General features: G+C 31.7%; 2 long non-coding RNA genes across 3 annotated transcripts; one reads left to right on the top strand and one right to left on the bottom strand.

Annotated features, from left to right (window-relative positions):
• Positions 1–1,739: 1,739 nt before the first annotated feature.
• LOC107918686 (uncharacterized) lies at positions 1,740–4,439 on the top strand. Of its 2 annotated transcripts, XR_001690199.2 has the most exons (5): positions 1,752–2,039; positions 2,158–2,196; positions 3,431–3,521; positions 3,958–4,020; positions 4,241–4,439. It is a non-coding gene; the product is annotated as an uncharacterized lncRNA (long non-coding RNA). The 2 variants fall into 2 exon arrangements; XR_001690198.2 differs by having other exon boundaries at positions 1,740–2,039; positions 3,958–4,439.
• A 1,411-nt stretch (positions 4,440–5,850) lies between these two features.
• Positions 5,851–8,123, bottom strand: LOC121225763 (uncharacterized). Its single transcript, XR_005923643.1, has 2 exons — positions 8,024–8,123; positions 5,851–7,552 (listed from the first exon to the last, which is right to left on the bottom strand). It is a non-coding gene; the product is annotated as an uncharacterized lncRNA (long non-coding RNA).
• Positions 8,124–9,757: the final 1,634 nt, after the last annotated feature.

Below are 9,757 nucleotides of genomic sequence, written 5' to 3' on the forward strand. Positions count from 1 at the left end.
GCTCAGGGATTTAGCAGCGTTTTTAGGTAAGTGCCGCTAATGCTCAGGGCTTTAGCGGCGTTTTTTTGTGAAAATGCCACAAAAATAATAATTTTAGGGTTTAGGGGTTATTATAATTTAAAGTTTATCAATATGGTTTAGGGTTTTAGGGTTTATTATATAATATTTATTATTTTAGGATTAGAGTTTTGAGTTTAGGGTTTATGATGTAAGTTTAGTGTTTTGGGTTTAGGGTTTTGGGAGTTTGGTGATTAAGGTTTAGTGATTATTATAATTTAAAGTTTATCGTATATGGTTTAGGGTTTTAGGGTTAATCATTAAATAATGTTTATTATTTTGGGATTAGAGTCTTGAGTTTAGGGTTTATGATGTAAGTTTAGTATTTTTAGTTTAGGGGTTGGGAGTTTGGGGTTTAAGATTTAGGGTTTGGGGTTTAGGCCAGTTTAGTGTTAAGAGGTTAGTGTTTAAGGCTTATAAGATATAAAAGTTTAATGTTTTAGGGCTTGATGTTTATGGCTTACGGTTTTCTGTTTATAATTTAAGGTTTACAATGCATGGTTTAGGGTTTTGGGATATAGGGTTTAGGGTTACGAGTTTTAGGCTTTAATTACGTTTTTGATACCGAATTCAAAAAAATTACAAATACTTATTGTTTTTAATTCTTATTATGTTACTAGGGTTCTAAGTAACACGAATGCTTAGTTTATTAATTGACGAATGGCATATATGTTATGATGAAACAAATTAATTAATTGTGTTATTTACATTAAGCATTTATATATTCACTTAAAAATAGAGTATAATTTTAAAATTATAATACATTATTTGAATAATATAAATAATTAATAATTTTGAATATTGATAATATTTAAATTATACACTCTCTAAGATTTATAAAATTTATAAAATTTTAAAAATTAAAAATAATAAATCTGTATAAAATTTTTAAATAATATATTAATAATATATATTAATAATGTCTTTTTAATGTATCAATTAAAAATAATGTCTAGAAGAATGTATGAAATTCATAAATCTATTAATAATTTGAAAATTTATAAATAATATTAATAAAAAGTTAATCAGTAGCGGCGTTTCCATGTAAAAACGCCACAAAATCTAAATATTAACGGCGTTTGTTCAGAAAACGCCTAAAAAAAGATATAAAAATTAAACAAAACGGCACCGCTTCATTGACGAGTTAAATGTTAGTGGCGTTTTTTTTGTCAAAATGTCGTAACAGTTGTGAAACTAGTGACATTTTTTCGTAAGCGCCGCAAATGTTAAAATAGAAAACGACGTCGTTTTAAACATAAATAATATTAATAAAAAGTTAATCAGTAGCAGCGTTTCCATGTAAAACGCCACCAAATCTAAATACTAGCGGCATTTGTTTGGAAAACGCCGGAAAAAACATATTAAAAAATAAACAAAACGGCACTGCTTCATTGACGAGTTAAATGTTAGTGGCGTTTCTTATCAAAACGCCGCAAAAGTTGTGAAACTAGTGGCATTTTTTCGTAAGTGCCGCAAATGTTGAAATGGAAAACGACATCGTTTTTAGCATAAATAATATTAATAGAAAGTTAATCAATAGCGGCGTTTCGATGTAGAACGCCACAAAATCTAAATACTAGCGGTGTTTGTTCGTAAAATGCCGCAAAGAACATATTAAAAATTAAACAAAACGGTACCGCTTCGTTGACAAGTTAAATGTCCGCAAAAGTTGTGAAACTAGTGGCGTTTTTTTGTAAGCGCCGCAAATGTTAAATAGAAAACGACGCCGTTTTTAACATAAATCAGGTTCTTTCTCCTAATTCCTCGCCCACAGCCCCAAATCCCCCATCTATCGAAATCCCTAATTAGTCAGAGCCAAAGAGAGCACATCGTCGATTTCTTACCCCTGATTCTTCGATTGGTTTTTTTAGTTACAAGGAAAAGCTTTAGTTTTTCGATTTCTTGCAAACTTACATAACCCACACAGAGAAGACGAAGAAGGTGGTAGTCGGATTATGTTTTTTGGTGAATCAATATTTAAGGTTCGATTTCTTTATTTTGCGTATTTAAAGTTTGCATTTTCTTGTTTTTGTTAAATTTGTTGTTTGTAATTTGATGATAACCCGTTGAATGAACTGAAATCGTCTTCTCTGTGTATAGGGTTTGTTCGTGGCTTTTTTTGTCTTCATCATTGTGAAGGTACTGTAATGCTTTCATTTCTTTTATATTAGGAATGCGCACATTGCTTTCTTGACGGTGTTGGATGAATTTTAGGGTTTTCTGAAGTGAAATAGTCTTCTCTGTGTATTGGGTTTTCTGATTGTTGATTTTTAAAAAGACATTATTCATAATCTGGTTTGGCACATTAGTTAAGCATATGAGTTTCTTCAGTTGAGAGATTTACGAATTTCACATTTAAGCATAATCTGGTTTGGCACATCATTTGCACTTTTAAGCATAATCTGTTTTTGGTGGCCCGTCAACTGCTTTCCCTGACATACAACATTAGGATTCTATGTTACATACACTTTGAAACTTTCTGCATTCAGGATTGACTTGAAAACTGGGAATCTAAGCTCAGAAATTGGGAATGGATCAAGTGGCACCTCATACCCTGACATGCAACATTAGGATTCAATGTTATATACACTTTGAACCTTTCTGCATTCAGCATTGACTAGAAAACTAGGAATCTAAGCTCAGAAATTGTGACAGTATCAAGTGGCACCTCATATAGCATGCATCAAATGTTATTTTGATTTGTATCTTGTCTCCCTCATCCATAGGCATATGGTGTATTCTAAAGAATCATTCAGTTTTTGGGTGTTTTTCACCATTCATATTTGTGGTTGGTTATAATAGACATTGAATGGTTCCTCATTAATTTAAAAAATTTTCAGGGAGTGCCTTAAGCTTATTCCACACGAGAAGTTTTCTTTTGCAAAGGTTATAATAGACATTGAATGTTTTTCACCAATCTCTCTCGGGTTCGGATCTCTGAACCCACCAATCGTATCTACAAGCAAGAATGCTGCCTCTCCTTCGATTTTCCGATACTCTTTTTTTGTTGTTGTTATCTGTTTGTTTTTCGAGAAACTACTTGATTGCTTGTGACTGAAAAATACCATGTTGATAGGCTATTTGTTTTGACCTTTCAGTGTTTCGAATTTGTTTTGTTTATGACAAAGTTAGTAAAAGTTAGATTTTTTTGCTTGAGTTTTTAATCTCTTTTTTTTTAGGTTTTTTTGGTTCAAGATTTTTAAAGAACTATTAAATGTGGTTGAATTTTTTTTGCGAGGTCAGAAGGAGGATTATTTGTTGTTAATTGGTTGATTTTTTTTAATTAATCCGCGGTATAATATGTTTTTTGGTCTTTGATGTTTGGCTGGGATATTGCATCTTTTAGAAATTAATCTTTGAGTAATTTGTACAGGTTTATGGTAGTCAAGCTGTTCTGCGGCAGGAGGTTTCCATTCCTGTCCGGTTTTACTCTAAAGAGGCTTCTCCCCCTAGTTTAAAAGAAGGTAAGTGTATATCAAGATGCTTGCTTTGCTTTTAACCTTAATTTGGATCCCGACTACATGCTTCTCCCAGCTTGTATTATATATATGCTTGTGTAATGCAGGAGCTGCTACTATGATATTATATTATTTCAGTCTTATTTATTGATTGTTGGAGATATGGATGGATGGTTAGGATTATAAGTTATTGTTAAAGTTTTAATCTAGGAATAGGAATATAGGATTAAAGCTTTATTTTTAACTTTGCAGCTATCATCATTTTCACATCTCCTCAATGAAATTTTCATTCGGCTAAATACTTACAAGTTGAATACTAGTCGCTAAACTTAAATTGCAGCACTCGAACTCTGTTGATATATTAGAAATTGTTTCCTTTTTTATTGGCATTCTTTGTTGCTTGTTATCTTATTATGTCTTTTTTTTCTTCACTTTTTCACAGCATAAGCCCAAATCATGCGAGTTTCAAGCTCACAATGGTGATAGAATCAAAGTGCACTATTGGGTATGTTGGCTTCAGCTTGATATTTTATTTTTGTACTATAAGTGCTCGCTTGACCCTTAAATGTAAGTAACAAATATTTTATTATGGATTGTGGTTCAATTTATTATTTTTACATTTTCTGGGGGGCTGGAAAATTGCTTGTTGATTCTTGCTTAAAATAAGAAACTGTTTGCAATATTAACTTGTACATTTGTGACTGAAAATGGGTTTTCTTTTTGAGTTGTTGCTGCTGTTCTTGATGGCTTGACGGCATGGGAGATGCTGAAAGGAAGACCTCATAATGTAGATCTCATTTTGATAGAAGTGGATTTGCCATCTATATCAGGATTTGCTCTTCTTACACTAATTATGGAGCATGATATTTGTAAAAGCATCCCTGTTATAAGTATGATATGAAAGATTCTTTAATATTTTCTAAACATTTGTATTGTTATTAATTTATTATTTTAATTCTAAATTGAAATTCATTAATTTTTATATTTAGTTTTAAAGTTAAAATTTTCGTAGAAAATTTAAATCCTTAAAACATAATATAATATTATCATAGAAATAAATATTATTTGAAAAAAAATTTATTTTTTTAAAGATATGTTTTTAGCGGCGTTTGTGTGAAAAGTGCCGCTAAAGGTCTGTTCTATAGAGGCGTTTGTGGGAAAAGCCCCGCTAAAAGTCAGGATCTATAGCGGCGTTTGTAAGAAAAGCGCCGCTAAAAGTCATTTTGTGTAAAAGCGCCGCTAAAGGTCCTGATCTATAGCTGCGTTTGTGGAAAAAGTGCTGCTAAAGGTCCTATAGGGGCGTTTGTGGGAAAGCGCCGCTAAAGGTTATGATCTATAGCGGCGTTTATTTCTAAAAACCCACAAATACTTTTAGTGGCGCTAAAAAGCTCCGCTAAAGGCATAAAAAAACGCCGCTAAAAACATGTTTTGGTGTAGTACTTCAGAATTTTCTTCGTGAGGAATACATTCGAGATTCCATTGACCAATATTCGTCAAGTGCTACTGAATACGCCCGATAAACGCAGAAGAAAAAGGTTTTGAGAAGGATTCCTCCATAGCCTTAAGGACTTCTTGACTATCTGTTTTGATCACCACTCCATCATATTTCTCACTCTGTAAAAACGTCAATCCATCAAGAACTCCCAATAATCCAACGTTGAAGACCGAATAGTGCCCCAAGCTCCTGTTAAATCTAAGTATTCAACCCGGTGTCGATCTCTTAATACTCCTCCAGAAGCGGCCAATCCTGAATCTAACTTAACAACACCATCAGAATTTAGATAGATCCAAGAACCTTCTCCAAATCTAAACATTTTAATACATTTTAATGTTAAATTGTGAATTGTTGAAATGAATGTTTAGATTTGGTTAAATGACATATATTTGGCATGTAAACTCGTATCCAACATCGGAACAGGGTACGAGGCATTACCGGACTTAAAATTTCTTGAACATGTAAAATCGGGTCATAAAATTTTGTCAAATTTAAAACTTTTCTAACACATGCATTTTGTTTCTTATATGGGCTTATAAAGCCCAAAACATCCTTTAGGATGGTTCGGGATTAAATCGAGAACTTTGGAAACTTTTGGGAAAATTTAGAAAATTTGTCAAAGCAGGGGTCACACACTCGTGTGACCTGGAAGTTGGCTATTTTCCAACCTAGTTCCCCACTCTAAAACACAAACTCTCTTGTATCCATTTCATCAACATGTATCATACTATAATTGGACATCCGAATATCCAATTTTGCATACACATTCCCATACACATTGTCTTTCATGAAATCATTTGTAAACCACCTCCACAACATCTCAATTATGCAATTACCACATACATGAATAACCACATCATAGGCGTATAACAACCATCAATATTGGCCATCTCCAAATAACCTTAATAAAAAAGAACAGTTATTAAATAAGGGCCAACATTTTAGGCCATAAAAAATATGACATATATGACAAAACGACCAAGCCTACTATACATGCCATAACCCAAAAATTAATGTATCTATATATACCAAGTGTTCCAATTGATAGTGTGAGCGAATCTCCGACGTCCACTGATCCCCGAGCAAACTTGGCGATACTACAAGGCAAAGGAAAAGAGAGGGGAAGCATAAATGCTTAGTAAGTTCATATGCAAATAATAAGAAATTAATAAACTTGTGTGGACAAATCCTCACAATAATTTCTTAAGATGATATAATCATTACATCACATGCTTACACCTTATTACTAATGTTCACATTAATCTATCTACTTGAGTCACTATCACTAAATTATTTCTTTCTCGGGCTACAAAGCTCCGAATGAAGAACCGTTAATTTTACCTGAAACTAGACTCACATAATTTCTTACCATAAAATTTTCAGAATTTTTGGTTTAGCCAATTAATACATTTTATTCATTAAATTTACCCATGTTTTGTTGTTCAACAGTTCTGACACTTCATCACTACAAATCAATTTTCTCCTCGTAAAAAAATCATATGATGTTATCGTTTATTTCACTTGAAAATAGATTTATTAAAAATTTCAAGCATATAAATTATACTCCATAATTATTTTTCTCCAATTTTTACTAATTTTTCAAAGTTGGAACAGGGGATTCCAAAACACATTCTAACCCTATCTCACTAAAATTCAAATATCTCGTAATTCACACTTCTTTTGCATACTTTGTTTCCTTTATGGGAAAAATAGACTCACTAAGCTTTAATTTCATATCTCACCCAGCCTTTAATTCAATTTCCACCATTTTTGTTGATTTTTCAAAGTTATACTAATGATGCTGCCCACAACTGTTTTAATGTCAATTTCACTCAAGTCATTAATTCTTTGTGTTCACTTTCATTTATACACACTTACACCAAAGCATATTATATCTTGGCAGATAATAATCAAGTGATCATAGACACATCTTACTCGTTTGCATCCTTATCAATAATGCATCATAATCTGAGCACATTATTTATGAGTCTCGTATGCATACCTGTGCCTAGTCATAATACTCACATATCCTACTCTTACTTATCTTGAGCATACTCTTTGAATTTGCCGTTGAACTACTTGTAATATTAGGGATGTTCGGGATATCTCGTACACCTAGTAGGACGCCAATGCCGTATCCCAGATATGGTCTTACATGGGATCACATATCGATGTCGATGCCATGTCCCAGACATGGTCTTACACTGACTCTCCTCTGTCCGTGCCAATGCCATGTCCCAGACATTGTCTTACACTGGCACAACTCACTGCCATGGTCCAACCATGGTCTTTTCCGTCAATTCATCACGAGTTGTAGTACAAATGTACTTGACCTTGCATTTCTCGCGATTGATCCTTCAATCTAATCTCGTACTTGCATAAAGTCATGATTAGATAAAAAATATATAGAAAATAATACATCATCTAAATTCAAATTTAATAATCGATCACTATAGACTAACCATATGAACTTACCTCAACGCGAATCGATCATTTTGATTGACATTTCCCCATACTTGGTCCAAATCCCGATTTCTTTGATCTAAAATGTCACATTTCACTTAATTATCACTCACGGTACTCATTTTAATACAAAAATCATACTACGGTAAATTTACAATTTTGCCCCTAAACTTTTTTATAATTACAATTTTACCCCTAGGCTCATAATATGATTTTTTTATTCAATTTCCATAACATTCAAGGTCAGCCGAACCTTTTTCTCTTCTAAAGCAACTTCAAATTCTTATTATTTCACACTTTTAGGAGCATTTACAACTTTTACTAATTAACTCGTTTTAATCATTTTCAACGAAAATCACTTAGCAAAAATCATTTTCCTAACCTCATACACCCTTATTCTACCATTAAATATCAAAATGCACAAATATCTAGCATGGGTCAATTTTTAAACTTCATTTTTCAAGCAAATAAATGGTAAAAATAGAAAGGTTAAGCTTCTAGGATCTCAAAAATATGAAGAACATTAAAAACGGGACTCAAATGCACTTACAATTGAACTTTGAAAAAGCTTGAAACCCTAGCCATGGCTTTTTGAAAATTTCGACAACATGGAGAAGAGAATGAGCAGTTTTTTGCGTTTCAATTTTGTCTTTTATGCCTTAAAACACCCAAATGACAAAAACGCCCTTTTTACTAAACCTTCAAGTTTTACCCTTCCATGACTAGTTTTGTCCATAACAAAATATGATGGTCTATTTGCCATTTAAAGACCTCTAATTTAAACCCCCATTTAAAACAAGTAATTATGTTCTAGAACTAATATTTTGCAATTAATACAATTTAATCCCAATAATAAAATTGGGCACTTTATCGATAAAAATTACTTAACAAAATTTGCACACCATCACCCAAACATATCATAGACTCTAAAACAATCATAAATTAAATATTTCTACTTTGAGTTTGTGTCTCTAAACCACTGTTCCGACTAGGCCCTATTTTAAGCTGTTACATGACATGTGATTCAACATGATTTTATACAGGTTATAAAAATTAAGGTTACTATAGTGGTGAAAATTAATTTATTAGTACGACATTGATGTGTTGGTTTGGATATAAAATATTTGGCATGCGTCGTGGAAGATAGTGCACCCAACAAATAATAAGAAAGGTGTTAGTGTGCAAAACTTGACTACAAATTGACGATTTCTTCAATGCCTAAATTTAGTTTTCTTATTCTTTGGATATAATATAAATGCCTTGAACAACAAAGGCCTACCTAGAACCCACCCAAACAAACAATGTAAATCACAAATTGCAATGCCCATATGTATGGACGTTAGTGACTCATAATTACAATGTGCATTGTGAGTAGAGTTGTAAAATCATTATTTTATACCATAAAAAATAAATACGATGTTAAACACTTAAAACTCATAACATTTAAACCTCATGTGATGACATGATGATTAAGATGTTCACCACTTTAAGTATGGTCTGGATTCAAATTATATTAATTATATTTGGTATTCGAATTTTACCTTAGTAATTAAAAAAAAAATCCACAAACATTCAATTTTGACTTTTCAATGCACAGCTCTTAATTACATACTCCTTCAACCTGTTCACTCATTTATTAAACAAAATTAAACAACATTTTTTTATTCGGAAATAAAGAGTTTTAAAGAAGAAAATAATAAATTTTTTTCTCACTCAATCACAATAAAGACTCTTTTAATTAAAAAAGATAAAATATAAAAAGATGTTGCGGGGGAAGAAGACGAAGAAGTTGGGGAGCGAGGAAGAGAGAACGTGAGGAGCAAATGAATTAAAAAATATGTAATTTTTATTAATTTAATTTAATTTTAATAAATATATGTTTAAAAGCCACTATATGGTATTCTTTAATTGGTTAAATTTCAGTTAACTTTTTAGATTAAAAATCAAAACATAGAGATATTTTAGATATTAAATTGGGACAAAAAAAATTACGTATACTTTAAAGTTTAAATTGTGAATAAAGCTCTTTTTTTTCTCTCACTCAACTATCAAAATTTACATTATGGTTATTCTCATGTTATTGGGTTGTTACGTTTCGGTAACTCCACCATGCAACGAAATGATAATATGGCATGTTAGCGTAATAGTTAATAGCTAATTTGACCCTTGAATTATAGTTCAATTTTTTGTTTGGTGCTTTTAGAATTTCTTTAATGATAATTCAAAACAAAAATTTCTAAAATTATCAAATGTTTTTTGAAAAATCATAATTTATTTTTAAAAC

The sequence above is a fragment of the Gossypium hirsutum genome, chromosome D13 (assembly GCF_007990345.1).
Source record: "Gossypium hirsutum isolate 1008001.06 chromosome D13, Gossypium_hirsutum_v2.1, whole genome shotgun sequence".
Taxonomy (NCBI): Eukaryota; Viridiplantae; Streptophyta; class Magnoliopsida; order Malvales; family Malvaceae; genus Gossypium; species Gossypium hirsutum.